Source organism: Silene latifolia, unplaced genomic scaffold (assembly GCF_048544455.1).
Source record: "Silene latifolia isolate original U9 population unplaced genomic scaffold, ASM4854445v1 scaffold_57, whole genome shotgun sequence".
NCBI classification, from domain to species: Eukaryota; Viridiplantae; Streptophyta; class Magnoliopsida; order Caryophyllales; family Caryophyllaceae; genus Silene; species Silene latifolia.
Window position 1 is genome coordinate 1,385,596 of NW_027413480.1, and position 20,808 is coordinate 1,406,403.

Here is a 20,808-nt window from a genome sequence, read left to right on the forward strand (position 1 = left end):
GACGAACAATAGGAGAGTTGTTAGGAGGAATTTAAGAGGTATTAGTGAAGTTGTTCAACCCACTAGTGAGTTTGTCAATCCTTTCGCAATAGAAGGAGAAGAAAACCCATTACACAATACCCCACAAAATCCACCTACAATGCCAAAATTCTCGTCACACTCCGTACCCACCGAGGAGAATCTACCAAATGGTACTCCTACACCGCAACATCTAACCGGAAATTTTATTGCCAAGTCCGCCTTCATCCAATTAGTTGAGAGGAGCCAATTCGGGGGGGATGCCTAGTGAGGACCCTCATTCTCATATGGAAACCTTTTGCGACTATTGTGATGCTATCTCTCAAACGGGCGTGACTCAAGACCAAATTATGTGGGTCTTATTTCCTTTTTCCTTAATCGGCACCGCGAAGCAATGGTTGAAGGGCCTTGATAAGGCCACCCTTGGAATAGATTCTTGGAAGAAGTTGGCTCTAGCTTTCTACAAAAAATTCTACCCACCGGAAAAGACTAACATGCTAAGAGCTCAAATTACGGGTTTTAAGCAAAGGGATGAAGAGTCTTTGTATGAAGCTTGGGAGCGGTTCAAGGGAATTTGTCGCTCATGTCCTCACCATGGACTTAGCGAATAGTTTTTGGTGCAACAATTTTGGAATGGTTTATATGAAGATTCTAGGAACATTCTCAATATGGGATCAAATGGAATGTTCACCGAAGTTGATGACAATCAAACATGGAACAAGATTGAGGAAATGGCGGTCCATAACACACAATATAGTAGACCTCGCAAGGCTACTAGGGGAGGAAAGCATGAAGTGGACTCCGTTACTCAATTGGGTGCTCAACTTAGTGCTCACATTGACACAATCAACTTGAAGTTTGAACAAGCTATGGCTAGACTTGAGGAAAACTCAAAATCATCGAAGCATCATGTTAATGCCATGACGGCATCCTCATCAATCCCAAGTGGGATATGTGAGAATTGTGGAACTTTGGGACATGACCAAGGTGAATGTAGGGGAACAAATGAACAAGTGAATGCTTTCCAAGCATACAAGAGTGGTACCCCTTATTCCAACATTTACAATGAAAACACCAAATTCCATCCAAATCTCTCATACAAAAGCCAAATTGTTCAAAACCCTCAAACAACATACACTCCACCACCCATGAGAAACCAAAATCAAAGACCCTTTTACAATCAAAACCAAGGTTACCAAAATCAAAATCCATACAATCACCAAAATGACCAAGGCTTTGATGTCCAAAAAGCAGTCCTCCAAATGCAAAAGAATCAACAAGAATTTTTCACTCAAATGCAAAAACATAGCCAAGCAAAGGAAACCACCATCAACAACATTCTAGCTCACACTAAGATGTTGGAAACACAATTGACTCAACTAGCATCTTCAAGCTCACAAAGACAAAAGGGGCAATTACCACCTCAAAGTAATCCCCCTAGACATGAAACGGTTAGTGCCATTCATTTGAGAAGTGGTACAAGGTATGAAGCACCGAAGAAGCAAGTTGAGGATGAAGTTGTGGAAGCTAGTGAAAAGGAATAAATTGTGCAAAACTCCAAAGATGGAGAATCATCAAAAGAAGAAAGTTCAAAGAAAAATGAAGACAAGGCCAAGGAGAAGGAGCCCATTGTGATTAGACTCCCTTTTCCAAGTCGTCAAGCCAAGCCCAAATTTGATGATCAACTTGGAAAATTCATGGAAATTGTGAAGAATTTGGAAGTCTCAATTCCCTTCACGGAATTAATCAATCACGTTCCGGCCTATGCGAAATACATGAAAGATATCCTCACAAAGAAGAAGTCGATCCGGAAGCTTGAGACTATCGCCTTCACTAAGGTGAGTAGTGCAATACTTCAAGGGAGTTCACCTCCAAAGTTAAAGGATCCGGGAAGCTTCTCAATACCGTGTACCATTGGCGACACAACGATCAACAAAGCCTTATGTGATCTAGGGGCTAGTGTGAGTGTCATGCCGTACTCGGTGAGTAAAAGGTTGGGGATGGGAGAGCTTAAATGCAGCAACATCACACTCCAAATGGCCGATAGATCGACGAAGACACCGTTAGGGATATGGGAAGATGTCCCCGTGCGAATTGGGAAGTTTTTCATCCCGGTGGACTTTGTCATTGTTGATATGGAGGAAGATTCCCACATTCCAATCATCCTAGGAAGACCTTTCCTACACACCGCCGGTACGGTAATTGATGTGAAACATGGTGAGCTCACTCTAGAAGTGGGAGATGAAAGCATAACTTTTAATCTTGACAAGACTATGAGAGCTCCTCGTTTGCATGAGCCGTGTTTCATGATTGATCATTATTGCCGAAAGGATGAAAGGAAGAAATCGGAACTCCAATGGAAGAAGAAAGTTGAAGATGCTCCATTCAAAGAGCAAGTGAATTGTGACAAGGAGAGCTTGCAAAGCTCATCAAAATCAACCAAGGAAGAAGAGGATGGCCTCATTGGCCAAGAGAAGAAATTGGGAGAGTTGTCTCCATCTAAGCAAGAGATTTTCAATGATCAACTCAATGAAGTTTGTGGTCTTTGGGACGACGAGTTTGAAGGGATTTTTAATCCCTACATCGGTAATGCAATCGATCAAGACCAACAACAAGGGCCAAGGTCTATTAAGAACCTCTATCATCATAATGAACAAGCTTTTGATTACTTCTTCAAGGTGTTGAGCAACATCAACAACACCTTGGACATGCCCCCTTGACATCTCATCAAGAATGAGAGTTTGGTGGAGTCCTCCCTAAACCACCACTTGTAAATATTTCTAACTCCCTAACTTACATTTCAATTCTTGTATTGCATTTTTTGTCATCTTTGGATTTTTATTTACTTTGATCAAAATAATTGACATGTTTGAGAGAAAGTGAGGGAGGGACTAACGATTTCAATTGATGTGTAGTGCTTTTAGCTTAGTGTGGGGATGGCAATTGCCTAGGCTATCCATGCCTTAGTAGTGCCCCCACAATGATGAACACAAGACTTGAAGAAAGAATGGAAGAACGGTATGGGAAATGCAGTGTGCACGGATGGAACTGAATCCGTGTACAAAGGGGAAGAATCCGAGCGGATTCCAGAAAATCCGCCCGTCTTGTAGAATCCGAGCGTATTGCAGAAAAGACGCCCGTCCTAAACTGAGCTGAATTTTGAAAATTTCTTGACTGTGACTGAATCCGGGCGTCCTGTGAAGAATCCGTCCGTCTTGAAGAATCCGTCCGTCTTGTAAGAAAGACGTCTGTCTTTGCAGCTGAGGAAAACAAGCAAAATTTTCTGGACTGAAATACGTCTGTCTTCAAGCAAATCCGCCCGTCCCGTGTTCAGCAAATCCGAGCGGATTGTCATAAATCCGCCCGTCTTTAGGCGAGTTTTGCAAAGTTCAGAAAGAGCAGAATCCGCACGGATTGCCCCTGCAGATTCGAAAATTTCGGTCTCTTTAAAACTCCTCCCACCTTCATTCATTCATTCATTCATTCATTCATAAACACTACCCACAACATCAAAACCCTCATCCTCTCCATCACAAAAACAAAAACCCTCAACAACATTCACCAAATACAAATCAAACCATCCTTCCAACAACAAATCAATCACTCCTTCCTCAACAAAAATCAAAACCAAGCACAAAATCTTCAACCTTTGAGTCGATTTTTGTTTTCATAAAGGCAAAGCCTTTCACCTTCAAATCGATTTGGGCATACTACAAATTGAAGATTTTTCATTCTTTTCTTGGCTAGTTCATCAATGGCAAGGACTAAGGGAGCAACAAAGGCAAAAAAGGCACCAAATGCTAAGGCACTCTCACAAAGGTAAAAGGCTATTCAAACAAAGAAAGCATTGGCTATGGTGGTAGCAACACCAAACATGGAAGTGCAACAACAACAACAACCTTCTATGGGAGCAACAACACCTTCTACTCCGGTAATTGATCAACTTTTGCATTATCCGGAGGTAACTTTTATTTCCGATACCCATAGAAATACCTTTGTCAAGTTTGCTATGAAATCATTACAATCCACCAAATTCATATGTGAAGATACCTTAAAAAAATTGGGTGTTCTTGAACAAACAAAAGCCTTTTTCAATGCCATGGGGTTGAAGAAATTGTTTGAAACAAGGGAATTGACATACTCCTCCCTTACCTTGGAATTTTTAAGTTCCTTGAAAGTCACCAAAGTTGAGAATAGGGAGAATCTCGAGTTTTGTCTAGCTAATGTTAGTAAACGCATTACCTTTAGGGAATTGGGTGAAATTTTGGGTCTTAGTGATGAACCAAGTTATTTTAAGAGTTATGGAAAGTATGACCCCGAACCTCTTTGGGAGGCAATCTCCGGGAAGAAATTTGAGGATTTTCATGCAAGTCGTGCTCTTTTGGTCCACCATCCGGGCATAAGAGTATGGCACAAGGTCGTGGGTAACACCATAATTGCTAGGAAAGATACCAACCATTTCAAAAGACTTGATTTTATTCTCCTTGAATCGGCTTTGAATATCGGAAGAGTACACACAAAGCCTTACAATTCTTTGAGGCTCTTGGTAGATAGATGGCTCAATATTGATTGTGGGAAGAAGGGCACGACCGTTATTGTCAATGGCGGCCTAGTTACACTCCTAGCCAAGCACTTTGATCCTAACTTCAATAAGGATAACAAGTATAAAGCAAAGGAGGGTGGCCATCTTGTTGATATGCATACTATGATTCACAAGTTCAAGTGGGTTGCCCATAACCCCCTTGACACTAAGTATGAATGGCTTACTAGTGAAGCTAGTTCGTTCACCTTGCCTTCGAAGATTTGCCGTCTAAGCGTCCACCGGACCAATTATCTACTTCCCCTTTCCAAAGAAGCCGAGTATATCATTCAACAACAAAAGGGTGATCTTGAAATGCCCTCCTCTTCCATTGTCATACCACCTTACCCCTTTAAGTATGAAGAGTTCAAGCCGGAAGGAGTTGAAGTTGGGAAAGACTATGTGACTCTTCTCATGCAAGCAATGCACAAGCAAGCCTATGAAGATCGGAAAAATGCCTACTTGGCTCAATATCCACCCTCCTACATTTAGCTAGGCAAGGACTACTTGATCCATCTTGTCCTTTGCCTAGTTGGGCGGATAGAGAAGTCTTATTTCCGGGTGCATCTAGGGTCGTTTTGGGTGACAATGAGGTTGTTGGAAATGATGAAGAAGTTGATGATAATATTGAGGAAGAAGCAAGTGAAGAAGAAAAGGATGGTGAAGATGATGATGAGGAAGATGAGGAAGAAAGTGAAGAAGCAAATGACAAGGAAAGTGGTAATGTGACCACTTCTCATGAGGGAAGTGATGATGATAGCATGATGGAAGATTAGCAAGCCTTGGAGACTCCTACACTCTCATGGTTTGTCTATTTCTCTCTTTGTATTTTATTTCATTTTGACCATTGTTGGAGTAGTCCTAGCCCTATTAGAGGACTCACACCTCGGTACCATTGAGGTGTTCTCATTCTATTGTTCCCATTTTCAAAATCCGAAATGACAAATTAGTTTCATGCATAGCATAGTGTGTGCATGAACTATACCCATCCTTGGACATTAGCAATAGTGTTTCACTCGGTTTGGGGAAGTTAATGCATACACAACGGGAGGTAATCTAAATTATCCTCTCTGTCATAACAAAGACCATGCATCATGTAGCATAGCTTAGTGTAGATTGCATTTAGTATAGAAATCATGCATCATCTTTGCATAATTTCCATCATTTTGGCCATTGAGGACAATGCCCATATTAGTGTGGGGATGGGAATTCTAACATTTAACTCTTATTCAAAAATCCAAAAAAATTGAAAAATTTCAAAAATCATAAAAATTTGAAAATTGAAAACCCAAAAACATGTTTATTTCCTTTTGTAGTCTTGTATATATTGTCTTGTATATATTGTGTTTGTTCTATCCTTGTTCACATTGATTGACTACGCCACATCCGAGACATGAGGATATTGAAGACCGCATGGTATGATCTTTCCAATCTCCTTTTTCCTCTTTATGTTAATGACTATGTGGCTTTATTTCGATTGATGCGGTATAAATGTGAACTTAGGACTTGCATTTAGTTTATATGTCATATTAGTGATAGAATCACTTGCATTAGGATGTTTATATTAGTTGCATCATGGCATGTAGTTGCATGTTAGAAATGTTTTGAAAAATGCCTATTTAGGAACTTTGACAAGAGCAACTAAGCCATTACAAATACTTGTTCAACTTAAGACTTTGCCTACTAGAATGGTTGTAAAACACCCTAGATAGTGTCATACTAGTGTCTTTTGACCCATGACCCAAGGCCTAGTCAAGGGTTTGCATGTGAGTCACCTATCCAACCCCGTGATGCGATGTGGACTTGGTTAACTTGTCTAGGTGACCTTGTTTGACCTTGTGTTAAGGCAACCCAAAAATATTTTCTATCAATAAGCTTGAAGTGCTCATTTCAAAGAAATTTTGTCATGTGGAAGTAATGTAATGCCAAGGAAACCTCAAATGTTATGAATTGTTGAAAGTTGAAAGTTAAGTTGTTTTGATGGAGGCGTACCACTTCGATGTGCTTTGGTGTGGGATCCATTGAATTGGGCCCCCATACGGTTGTGAATTCGGCCGCCAGAGACAGAGTGACTATCACCCCAAAAAGCTATTGTCTAGAGGTTAACCGGTTGCCTAATAAGCGATTGGCGAAAGCAAAGGACACTAGCCCGGAAGGGACAAACCCCATCTTAAATTTTTGAAATGTGAAAGTGAAATGAGGACAATTTTGAATACTAGTCATATCATATCCACCCGTTGTGAATAAAGATTTGAGCATTTCATTCCCAAAAAGCCTTTTGTCAAGCCACTTGGTCGAGCTTGGGACGATCCATGACCTTTACTTTTGTAGAGAATTCGAGACTTGTCATGTCATATGCTACTAGCATCATAGGGATCATCATTCCACCACCATCCGATCGCTCTTGACGAAAGCATTTGGAACTTGAGGACGAAAGTAGTCTAGTTTAACACCATTTGGAGGTGATTTAGTGCCATCCTCTTAGACTTAGTAATTTGTTGAACTAGTATTTGTGAAGGATTACATGCTCTTAAATTTGTTCCTCTTTAGTGCCTCCGCCACTTGATGAGGGAGTGGCTATTCTTTTTGTAGATGCATCCATTATGTGTTTTTGTGTGCTTAATGTTTGGATGTGTCGCCATTTTGGCAAGACCCACCTTGCCTTGCAAGAAGGCATCCTACCTCATGGTTGTCTTGTTGTGAGTTGAAGGGGCGGAGTGAGACCCGCTAATTGTCTCATATCGGCTATATTATTAGGATAGGTTAGTATTGGTCCTAGTCTTTGTCACCTCTTTACTCGGGACGAGCAAAGGTTCGGTTTGGGGATATTTGATGTGACCATAATTGGCGCATATTTAGCCCCCGAATTAGCCTTGTTTCCATGCTTTTTAGTGCTTATTTGAGTCATTTCTTATCTTTAGTTCTTTGTTTTGCATATTCTTTGAGATTTTGATCCCTTGGTAGGAAAGGAGTAAGAATCTTGCATTTTCATGGCAAAACGAGACTAAATTGATTGAATTCAATGACCAAGCATCAAGGAGAGACAGAATTAGAAGGCCTTTGTACATATTATAGTAGAAGAGCAATGTTGAGAAAAGATCCTTGAGTCCCCAAGGAAATCCCCAAGGAATTTATGAAGAAAAGGGAAGAAAAGAAGAAGATTTGTTGCTGACTGACAATCCGAGCGGATTGTCACCAATCCGTCCGTCCCGCAGCAGCACAATCCGAGCGGCTTTGCCACAATCCGCTCGGATTCCACCTCCACAATCCGCTCGGATTCCAACGCCAGAATCCGCCCGTCCCGACCCTATTCCGCCCGGATTCTAGCACAGCACGGATTGTCTTCTCCAAGCTACGAAGAAAGAAGCCCTTCTCTCATAAAATACCGGCTCCTCCTTGCTCAACTTAAAAAGTGTAATTACTAGTTTAGCCCTTAGTTAACCCTAATGCATCCTCCCTAATTTCCACTATAAATACCCCATTAGTCTAATTAGAGGAGCATGTTCTTCTTATCAATAATTAGTGTAGTTAATATCAATCAAATCTCTCTTTAATATTGTAATCAAGTATTAATCAAGTTTTAATCCAAGTTTTAGTTCTTTAATCTCTCTTTTGTTCATCCTTTATTTTGGGTAATTGAAGATTATTTGGGTTATTGTTGGGATATTGACAACCTCTCAATCAAGCATTCAAGTACTTCTATTATTCTTGCTTTGTTATTGGAATCATTAGTAGGTATAATCTCTTAATCCCTTTTTAATTATTGTTAATTACTCTCATTTATTCATCATGTTTCATATTGTTGGTATGATTGACAACCTTGCTAGCATGATCAACATGATAATGAGTAAGTAGTCTCTTAGCTAGGGTTAATGGGTGATTAGGGGAAACCAACATGGGGAATGATTCATGCTTAAATTAATATGCTTTCATGTTTTATTTGCTTGCTTGTTTTGATCTCAACTCATGCACATGTTATATTTGATGAAATGCTAAGCCTATGAATCCTTGCATTTACTATCATCTCCTATCTTTTCAATGAGACTTGTAAGACATAACCCAACTCGAGTCTCATTAGATCATGCATGTTGTTTAGTAGGGAAGATTAAGTCGACTTGTAGGTGTTGTACAATCTAATCGATTCGGCTCCGGGACCCAAACTTTCCTAGGATTGTAAGATATAACCCAACTCAATCCATCACAGCAATAATTGCTTGCTTATAATTTGAGAACATGTTTGTATGATCATATCCCATGATTCCCCTATGATCCCATGACACCCTAGTGCCTTTAATCAATTGTTTACACCCCTTTAATTCATCTTGCTTGTTTATTTTCATTGCTATTTTATTTTAGTAACCTTCTACATCAACCCAATTTGTGACACCCCTTAGACACCACTAGTTACAATAGAAATCTCATTTCAACTCCCGTCCCTTGGGATCCGACCTTTACTTGCCTCTTTACTAATTGTAGAGTTGTTTGTGGAGCTATAAATTGTGTTTTGATTCGACCGTGACCAACGACTACATCTTAATATGTGAACACTTAGCGGGATCGCATCAATTAGTGACCCTCCCTCACTTACTCTCATGGCAAGAATAATGCTTATGATAAATATGCAATAAAGTTAATGATACAAGTTAAAGAAGTTAGTATATTTACAAGTGATGGTTTGGAGAGGACTCACCAAACTTTCTCTCTGACAATCTTCTCAAGAAGGAGGAGGCCCGAGGTAGGTGACCTCGACCTCTCCAATGAATGCTCCTTCATAATACGGTTTCAATCTTTGGCCATTAACTTTAAATTTGCTTCCATCTTTCGACCTTATCTCGAGTCTCCATACCTTCCTACCTCGGTTATTACATAGGGACCCATCCATCAACAGTTCAGCTTTTCGGGAAAGAGTCGATATCGGGAGTTGAATAGAAGGACTTTGTCTCCCTTGTGCAAGGCTTTTTGCTTGATTCTCTTGTCATGAAGCAACTTTGTCCTCTCTTTGTAGATCTTGGCATTCTCATAAGATTGTAGTCGGAAATCTTCCAACTCTTGAATTTGCATCATCCTCTTTTGACCACTTAGTTTGCGATCAAGGTTGAGAGCTTTGATTTCCCAAAAGGCTTTGTATTCTAACTCAATTAGCAAGTGGCATGCTTTCCCATAGACAAGTTTGTAAGGGGAGGCTCCTATGGGAGTCTTATAGGCCATCCTATAAGCCCAAAGAGCGTCATCAAGCTTCATGCTCCAATCCTTACGAGTCTTGTTAACAACTTTCTAAAGAATTTGCTTGATCTCTCGGTTTGAAACTTCAACTTGACCGCTTGTTTGAGGATGATATCCCAAGCTGGTTCTATGTTGAACACCATATTTAGTTAACAGGGATGTGAGCTTCTTTTCATGAAAATGCGTCCCTCCATCACTTATGATTGCTCTAGGGACTCCGAATCTTGAAAAGATTATTTTCTTGAAGAGTTTAGTGACCGTTCTTGCATCATCGGTTGGGGTGGAAACTACCTCCACCCATTTTGAGACGTAGTCTATGGCTACAAGGATGTAGTTGTACCCTTTGGAAGTCACAAATGGTCCTTGGTAGTCGATCCCCCAAATGTCGAAGATCACTACATCTAGGATCCCCATTTGTGGCATCTCATTCCTCCAAGAGATATTCCAAGTTCTTTGACAAGCGTCACAATGAAGGATGAATTCCCTAGCATCTTGGAACATAGTAGGCCAAAAGAAGCCCGATTGAAGGATTTTTGCAATGCTTCTTTTTGCTCCATGGTGTCCACCATAAGGGGATGAGTGACATCCTTCCAAAAATCCTTGAATTTCCCATTAAGGGATACACCTTCGGTAGAGCCCATCACTACACTCTTTTTAAAGATTTGGATCATCCCAAAAGTACCTCTTGACTTCGAACAAAAATCTCTTCCTTTGGTTGTAGTTTAAGTTTGGAGGGAGCACTCTTCCAACAATATAGTTGGCATAATCGGCAAACCATGGAGTAATATGCCTCTCAAGTTGTGTTTGAATGGCCATCAAGATATCATTGAGGAAAGAGTCATTGATCGGTGTTTCTCCTTCTTCATCAGGAAACCGGATCCTTGACAAGTGATCCGCTACTACATTCTCGACCCCTTTCTTATCTCTTATATCTGAGTCAAATTATTGGAGTAGCAAAATCCATCTCAACAATCTTGGTTTTGCTTCTTTCTTTATCAAGAGATGTCGAAGAGCACGGTGATCTAGAAAACAATCACTTTTGATCCAAGCAAATAGTAATGGAATTTGTCAAATGCATAGACAATGGCAAGGAGCTCTTTATCGGTGGTATCATAGTTCACTTGGGAGGAATCAAGAGTCTTGCTTATATAGTAGATAGCATGCAAGGCCCTTCCTACCCGTTGGCCATGAACCGCTCCAAGGGCGTAGTTACTAGCATCACACATAATCTCGAATAGTAGTTCCCAATTTGGTGGTTGAATGATCGGTGCCTAGATTAGTGCTTCCTTAATTCTATTAAAGGCTTCAACACACTCATTAGTGAAATGGAATTGCGCATCTTTAAGTAAGAGTTGAGTGAGGGGTTTCGCGATTTTTGAGAAATCTTTTATAAAACGGCGATAGAAACCCGCGTGACCGAGAAAACTTCTCACCCCTCTAAGATTCACGGGAGGTGGGAGTTTCTCTATCACCTCAACCTTAGCTTTATCAACCTCGATGCCCTTTTCCGAGATTAAATGACCCAAAACAATTCCTTCATTGACCATAAAGTGACACTTTTCCCAATTCAAAACTAGACCAACGTCTTCACATTTTTGCAATACAAGAGAAAGGTTATGCAATCAAGAGTCAAAGTCTTTTCTATAAACGCTAAAATCATCCATAAAAACTTCCATTATGGTCTCTAGGTAGTCGGAGAAGACACTCATCATGCATCTTTGGAAAGTATCGGGGGCATTACATAAGCCAAAAAGCATTCTCCTATAAGCAAAAGTACCATAAGGGCGTGTGAAGGTGATCTTGTGTTGGTCATCCGGGTGTATGGGGATTTGAAAGAATCCCGAATAACCATCAAGGTAGAAAAAGAACTTGTTAGAGGCTAACCTCTCAAGCATTTGGTCAGTGAATGGTAGGGGGAAATGATCCTTTCTTGTTGCGGAATTCAATTTTCGATAGTCAATACACATACGCCAACCGGTGATCTTCCTTGTGGGTATTAGCTCATTCTTATCATTTGTTACCACCGTGGTACCCCCTTTCTTAGGCACAACTTGAACGGGGCTAACCCAAAAAGAATCCGATATGGGATATATGATTCCTGCATCAAGTAATTTCATAACCTTTCCTTTGACAAGTTCTTGCATGTGGGGGTTTAATCTCCTTTGAGATTGGATGGTGGGTCTATGGTCTTCTTCTAGATGAATTCTATGCATGCAAAAATTGGGACTTATCCCTTTAAGGTCATCTAGACTATAACCTATAGCCTTTTCATGTTGTTCCAACACATCAAGCAATTTTCCCAATTGGTTCTCATCAAGTTTGTCATTAACAATCACGGGTTTAGTTTTAGATTCATCAAGGTAAGCATATTTCAAATTTGGGGAAAGGGGTTTTAGAGTTGGAATTTGTACCTCACTTTCCTCCATTGAAGGTTCATTAAGAACTTGCTCCATTTCCATTAGACATTCCATTCTCATGGCATATTAAACTTGCTATTCAAGCTCACAAATCTCATGATACTCAAATTTCATGACAAATTCTTCTTGCTCTTCGGCTTGTACGATGTCATCTTCGATTGCTTGTTCTTCTTCTATGGGTTGATATGCTTCTACAAGGATGTTATTTACTAATTCGGATTGCTCATGAGTAAGTTCTTTGTTGGCTAGAACGGCCTCAAGATGATCCACCTCCAATTCCCAATGCATATTTTTGGCCTTACTTGCTTCTAAGGCTTCCAATGCTTGCAAGGGGTCTTTGAAGAAAGGTATACTCAAGTGGTCCTCAACAAAACAATCTATAATATCCATCTTGTAAAATATCAAACAACTTGAAAACAATTAGAACAAACCTTGAGGAGTTTTACTTTCCCAAGGCAAAGAAACACACAACTAAAAACAATTAAAGAAAATCAAATCAAGTTAACATCGTCCCCGGCAACGGCGCCATTTTTGGTTCGTCGATTTTGTTACTCGTCGTCAAAAGTTACCTAGACCAAAACAATATTTATAACTTCAAAAACTACTCTACTATTAGTAAAGAGGTAAGTAAAGGTCGGATTCTAAGGGACGGGTATTGATGTAGGATTTTCGATTGCAAATGGTTGTGTCTAAGGGTGTCACAGTTTGGGTTGAGGTAGGAGATAAACTAAGCTAAATAACAATGTAAATAAACAAGCAAGTTGATTAAAATGAGATGTAAACAAATGATTAAAAGCACTAGGGTGTCATGGGTTCATAGGGGATACATGGGAATTGATCATACAAACATATTCTCAAATTATAAGCAAGCAATTATTGTTGTGATAGGATCGAGTTGATTTATATCGTACAATCTTAGGAAGGTTTGGGTCCCGGAGCCGAATCGATTATATTGTACAACACCTACAAGTCGACTTAATCCTCCCTATCCAACTATATGCATGGTCTAATTAGACTCGAGTTGGTTTATGTCTTACAAGTCTCATTGAATAGGTAAGTGATGGGTAAAAAATGCAAGGATTCATAGGCTCGGATTTCATCAAACAGAACATGTGCATAAGTTGAGATCACAACAAGCAAGCAAATAAATTATGTGAACATATTAGATTAAGCATGAATCATGCCCCATGTTGTTTTCTCCTAATTCTCCATTAACCCTAGTTGAGATGACTACTCACTCATTATCAAGTTTAACATGCTAACAAGGTTGTAAATCATACTAGCAAGACAAAACATGATGAATAAATGAAGATGATTAACAATAATTAAAAAAGGATTTAGAGAATTATACCTAATGATGATTCCAAAATAATAAGCAAAGAATAATAGAAGTACTTCATGATTGATGGAAGGTTGTCAATCCTCCAAATAAACCCCAAGTAATCTTCAATTACCCAAAATAAATGATGAACAATAGAGAAATTAAGGAAATGAGATTTGTATTAAAGCTTAATTAAGATTTGATTACAAGATTAAGATGAGATTAGAATAACATAAAAAGAGTATATGAAGGACATGCTAATCTAATTAGTACAATGGAGCACTTATACTAAGGATTAGGTACATAAATTAGGGTTACTAAGGGCTTAAATGACGATTAAGACCCTTAAGAAAAGTTGAGGAAGTGCTCCTCTCGAGGGAGATGCGCATATCCATTTTGGTGGTCTTCAAGGAATACGCTCGTCCCGAGCGGCTTCGCTGAGGGACGGTCTACACTGAAGAGAAATCGGACCGGATTGGTGAGGGCGACGCTCGGATTGAGAGAGACCAGGACGAGCGTCTTGGCCACGGGACGCTCGGATTTTAGCAGGCTAGGACGCTCGTCACGTGCACAGCGACGCCCGGATTGTTAGCCAGTCAGCTTCTCTTCTTTTATTTCTCCAACAATCCTCAAGGATATTGTTGGAGATACAAGGATCTTCTCATCATTGCCCATTTACTTCATTATATATTTACATAGGCCTTCTAGTCTTGTCTTCACTTTGATGCTTGGTCATTAGATTCGATCAATTTAGCTCCATTTTGCCATGAAAATGCAAGGTTCTTACTCCTTTCCTACCAAGGGATCCAAACCTCAAAGAATATGCAAAACGAAAGACTAAAGATAGTAAATGACTAAATTATGCACTAAAACGCATAGGAACGAGGCTAATTCGGGGACTTAATATGCTCTAAAATGAGTCACATCATTTGCCTACCCAATTTATATGTCAAGATGCTTTAGCCCAATTGGGTGTTCTTGAGAGGACCAAGAATTTTTTCGAGTCAATGATGAAAACACTCTTTGATATACAAGAATTGACTTACCCTTCCCTTACCATGGAGTTTATAAGCTCTTTGAAAGTCACGAAGATAGAGACTTGGAAAAATGTTGAATTCCGCCTCGAAAAAAGGATAGAAAAATGTCTTTGGATGAGTCTAGCAAAGTGTTTAGTCTTAAAGACCATTCACCTTATGTGAAGAAGCCTTCGAAATATGACCCCGTACCTCTTTGGAAAGCAATCACCGGGAGAAAATTTGAATCCTTCCATGAGTGTCAAGTTCTTTATGTCCACCATCCGGGCATAAGAGTATGGCATAAGGTTGTGGGCAACACTTTAATTTCAAGAAAGGGCACTAATCATTTTACCGAACTCGACTTTATCTACCTTGAATCCACCATGAATGTCAACAAAAAGTTCACCAATTAATACAACATACTTCAACTCTTACTTGAACGGTGGCTTACAATTGACCATAGAAAAGATGGAGCGGCTTTTATTGTAAATGGAGGATTAGTAAGCCAAACAGTTTAACCCGGATTTCAACAAAGACAACACATACACACCGGTTAAAGGAGGCAACCTTCTTGATATTGCCACTATGATCAACAAGTTTTATTGGGTCAAGAATGATAATCTTGACAACAAATTTGAGTGGCTCACTAAAGAAGCTAAGTCCTTCATCTTGCCTAACATGATATGCCGTCTCAATGTCCGAACGCCAAACTACCTTTTACCCGTCTCCGATAAAGCCGAGATGATCATGAAGCAACATAGGGAATCTAATTCCAAGCCCTCCTCCTCCTCTATTGTGACTCCACCTAATCCATTTGCCTACCGAGAATTCACACCAATTGGCACTAATGTCGAGGTAGGCAACAACTATTTGACCTAATTGATGCGACATATGCATAAGGAAGCACATGAAGACCGGGTCAATGCTTACCAGGCTCAATATCTGCCCCTCCTACACTTAGCTCGGCAAGGACTCCTTGATCCATCATGTCCTTTGCTAGTTGGGCGGATTGGGAAGTATTCTTTCCGAGTGCTCCTAGAGATTCCACCGTGGATAGTGAAGTTGCTAAGGGGCAGGAGATTGTTGTTGAGAGCGGGGAAGGTAGCTACTCTTGCCATGAGAAAGAAGAGGAAGAAGTGAAAAGCTTAAGTGATGATGGAGATGGTGAAGCCTCTGAGTCCATGGAGGTAGATGATTATGACGATGATGAGGAAGATGATGATAGTGATGAAGATGTCGCCATGAGCGACAATTGAGGATTGACAAGCTCTTTTGAGGATGCCACAATCCATTGTGAGTTTTCTACACCTCCTCTAGCTTTATTTATTTCTCTTTTTTCTAATTCTTAATCTTGATAATTGGTTTTAAGACCTATCAACACTCAAAGGACTTCCACCTCGGTCTCATTGAGGTGTCTCATATTGTTCCCACTTGTACAATCCAAAATGATAAACTAGTTTCATTCATTGCATACTTGTGCATGAACTCCACCATTTTTGCACTAGAAATAGTGTCTTACTTGGTTTGGGGAAGTACAAGCACAAGCATTGGGAGTTAATCCAAATTAGCTCTCCAACCAATAAATTCATGCATTATATAGTGTAGTATAGAATGCATCACTTGTTTATATGTCATGTAGTTTGCATTTTAGTGTAGAAATCATGCATTCTCATTTAGATTGCATAATTTCCTATCGTTTTGGCCATTGAGGACAATGCCCATACTAGTGTGGAGATGGGAAGTTCTAACTTGACTTCTAAATCAAAAAAATGATAAAAATTGAAATTTTTTGAAAAATACAAAAACATGTCTTTTTATTTCATAAACATAAAAACCATAAAAATTGAAAAATTGAAAAATTGAAAAATTGAAAAACCAAAAATATGTTCATTCCTTTATAGTGTAGAATTGTATATATTTTGTATATACTTGTTTGTTTGTTTGTCTATCCTTCTATCACATTGATCGACTACGCCACATCCGAGACATGAGGATTATGAAGACCGCATGGTATGATATTTTCAATCTCCTTTTTCCTCTCTATGTTAATGACTATGTGGCTTTATTTTGATTGATGCGGTTTACACCAATGTGATTGTAGGAATTGCATCTAGTTTATATGGCATACTAGCTGGTAAAAGCCTATGCATTAGGTTATATAAATGTTAGTTGCATCATGGCATATAGTTTCATTTTAGGAAAATTTTGTGAAAGCTTCTATTTGGGAAGCTTGACAAGTGTATATAAGGCCCTTGTAGATACTTTTTCTTCTTAAGACTTTGCTCATTAGAATGCTTGTAAAACACCCTAGGATGTGTCATGCTAGTATCCTTTGACCCATGGATTAAGGCCTATTCAAGAGTACCTTGTCAACAAAAGGGATTGGGCACAAAAATTATCAAAATTTGAGTTTAAGGATTGAAATGAAAACAAAAAGTTTGTAATTTGCATCAAAGCAAAGAGGAGTACAAAAATAAGAACTCCTATGCTTCAAAAATAAGCACCCTCACTACAAATGGGGTGGCTTTGAAAATGTTCAAAAGAAAATGCAAAAAGTTGAAAGTTGTCAAGTATTGAAATGCCAAACATCAAAGAAATGGCAAAAAGAAAATGTTCTCAAATTTCAAATGCCACAAGAAATTGGGGGGAAAAACAACATCAAAAAGCAAACTCCCACATGAAACTCAAAATCTATCAATCTCTTTTTCCATCGAATCCACTTTTGTGCATGGTAGAGAGGAGACGACCCTTCTTCTTGTCTAAGCAACAAGCGGAATTCCGCGATCCTCCAGTGTCTCTAACACCATAGGGAGTCTACTCTTGACGAAAGCATTTAACAATTGAGGACAAAGGTACCCAAGCTTAACAAAACTTGGAGGTGATTTATTGGTATCCTTCTAGGCTTAGAAGTTTGAAGAAACCGTATCTATGATGGAATGTGTACCCTTAGATTTTTTTCCCTTGTAGATAATTTCTGCCACTTAGATGAGGAAAGTGGCTATTCATTTTTGTAGATGTATCCATCACTTTATTTTGTGAGCTTAATGCTTGGATGTGTCGCCATTTTGGCAAGCCCCACCTTGCCTTGCAAAAAGACATCGTACGTCATGATTGTCTTGTTGTGAGTTGAAGGGGTGGAGTGAGACCCGCTAATTATCTAATATCGGCTACATTATTAGGTTAGATTAAATAAAGGTCCTAGTTGTAGTCACCTCTTTACTCGGGATGAGCAAAGGTTCGGTTTGGGGATGTTTGATGTGACTCATATTTGAGCACATTTAGTCCAAGAATTAACCTCGTTTCTATGCTTTATAGCACTGATTCGGGTCATTTGTTGTCTTTAGTTTTCTATTTTGCATATTTTTTGAGGTTATGTGTCCTTGGTAGGAAAGGATGGCTAACCTTGCATTTATGAGGTGGAATGGAGCTAAATTGATCACATCCAATGACCAAGCATCAAAGAGAAGACAACACTAGAAGGCCTAAGTAGATAATAATGTGAAATGGGCAATGATGAAAGGATCCTTGCATCCCCGAAATGATCTTTGCGGATTGTTAAGGAGGAAAAGAAGGGAAGCAGTCTGCCTAGGAATCCGAGTGGATCAGGCACGATCCGGGCATCCCACAGCACCAAGATCCGGGCGTCTTGTGCCCAAGACGAGCGGATTGTAGCGCAAAGATCCGAGGATCTTCCCCTAGGATCCGCTTGGATCACAAGTCAGAGAGCCCGTGCCACAGCACAAGACGGGCGGATCATGGCAAGACTAGCATGGGAATCTGCTCATTTCCTTCGAGAGGAGCATTTCCTCAACTTTTCTTAGGGACTTAATAGTCATTTAAGCCCTTAGTAACCCTAATATTTGTACCTAATCTTTAGTATAAATACCCCTTTGTACTACCTAGATTAGCATGCTCTCTTAAGCAATTCTAATCCATCCTTAATCACTTTGTAATTCTCTCAAATTAGTCTTAATTTAATTGTAATACAATTCTCAATATTAATCACATCTGAAGAGTCTATCGATCCGAAATACTCAAGAGGGGGGGGGGGGGGGATGAATTGAGGATTTAAAACTTTTGAAAGCTTTTTCGATTGTATGAATATAATTGATTATTTAAAGTTTATTGATTAATCTTTAACTAATCTACTAATGAAGAAATAAAACAAAGTAAACGAACGAATGAAAGAGAGGAGACACACGGTTTTTGAAGTGGTTCAGTTTCACAAATCGAAGCCTACGTCCACTATTCTCGATTAATAAATTTAGTACCTTTCTACGGATTACAAATTTACTAACCCAACTCCTACAACTAACTCTAGCTGTAACTCAATGAGTACCGTTAAATACTCGAATGACTAACTTACGCTAATAAGAAAGCACTAGTGATTCTTGCAAAGGTTCACGTTAATAAACAAGTAAGAAATCTATTGAGCAATATTATCTTATAACGATAAGTTAACGAATATACGAGTTTAAAACACACGACCTTTCAAAAATAACAAAACGGTTTTCTGCTTGAAATACACGATTTTGCTTTGTAAAAATAAAATCAATTTTTATGCTTAAGGTCTCTCAATTAAATGTTACAACGAGCAAAGTATTTATAGGAAGGAAAGAACAAGGCAACTCGGTTTAGAGAAACACTAATGGCCGAAAATAGGAGATATGTTAACAAATCATATCTTCTATTATTTCTTTCCTTAAAGCCTAAAAGATAATAAAGAACATTCCAAAAGATAGAATATAATCTATTCAATTATTATCTTTACTATAAATTCTAAGATATGATAAGATTTTCTATAACAAGAATATCTTTTATCATAAACAAATATATTAAGTAAGATATACAAGATATGTAAAGATATTCTTTATAGAATAAAATCTTCACAAGATATACCTTAAGTTGCATGAGATGTCACGGCTCATATGCCTCGTGACTCGTGCAAACCCTAGCTCAATATATGGGTTAGAATTTAGGTTTTAAGAGAGGCTTTGTTGAAACCCTAATTAGTAGCATGGTCTAACTCATAAGTTTACCCAAAACAACTACTAACCAATGTTAAACATTAAACCGAACTCCGCACTAAACCGGGCTTTATTAAACAAATACTCTTCTCAAAACATTTAAAATAAACTTTAAACAATTTTCAAAACAATTTTGAAACAATATATGTCGTGTATAATAAACTGGGCATCTCAATGTTATAGTAGGAGAGCTATAACATTGAGCTCTTTTACTAGTAATGTTATAGCTGCAAAGCTATAACTTTACCAACTTAAGAAATTCATTCGTAGTTACCATTACGAGACAATCACCTATACTATTCTAATCTTCATAGGGGATCTTCGAGTATAGGCTACTTCATCATCCAAGCTTGATTAATCTTTAGAGGGACTTCGTCTTCACATAATTCTTGAATGAATCTTCAGATTGTTTGATCTTCAACTGGGGCTTGACCATCATATACTTCCATCACAATTCTCTTTGTTGCTTGTAATGAATAAGTCTAATCTAAAAGATATTAACAAACGATTACATGCAACGAGTATATATAATATTAAAACACCTTGACATCATCAAAACATAAACATATATTCTATATGGTTCAACAAATTTCCCCTTTTTGATGATAGTAAGTCTCCTAAAATTGTGACTAAGTAAAGAGTTCCCCCTCAATATAATACCGTTATCTTAATAATAAAGATCAACGCAAGATCAAGACGATTAACAAGTAACCGAAAACGTAAGGACTTTAAGAGACAATTGGTCTTGACAAGGAACAAGCTTAGGTAGATGCTTACCATAGACGTTCTTTCCCCCTCTTGACATCATCGAAAAGTTAAGAACAAAACTAAAATGACTAGAATAATATAAGACGAGACAAGAGATAAAAAGTTATAGAGAAGAAATAAACCACGCATAACCATAAGCATCGAGAGGATTAACTGTCATACAAACTTAGGAAAACATGTTAGTGCCAATGGGTCGAATAAACACATGTTTAAAGAGATACTTGGGCCATAATCCACAAGTATATGCCAAAATGGGCCGAATGAAGTTTGCAAAATACACCACTAGAATATTAAAAAGATGCTAGAGATAGAAGATGCTAAATAAGGTAAGGCGAGGCAAGGTCAAATATTGCGGGTTTTGTATGGGTTCACGTAGTCGGGACGAGTACGATGTTCCAAGGCATCGAGACGATCAAAGGAGCTCCTCACAAGTTGAGAA

General features: G+C 38.8%; 1 non-coding gene across 1 annotated transcript; it reads right to left on the reverse strand.

Moving 5' to 3' along the window:
- Positions 1-512: 512 nt before the first annotated feature.
- LOC141639857 (small nucleolar RNA R71) lies at positions 513-619 on the reverse strand. Its single transcript, XR_012542719.1, has one exon. It is a non-coding gene; the product is annotated as a small nucleolar RNA R71 (small nucleolar RNA).
- Between the last annotated feature and the right edge of the window lie 20,189 nt (positions 620-20,808).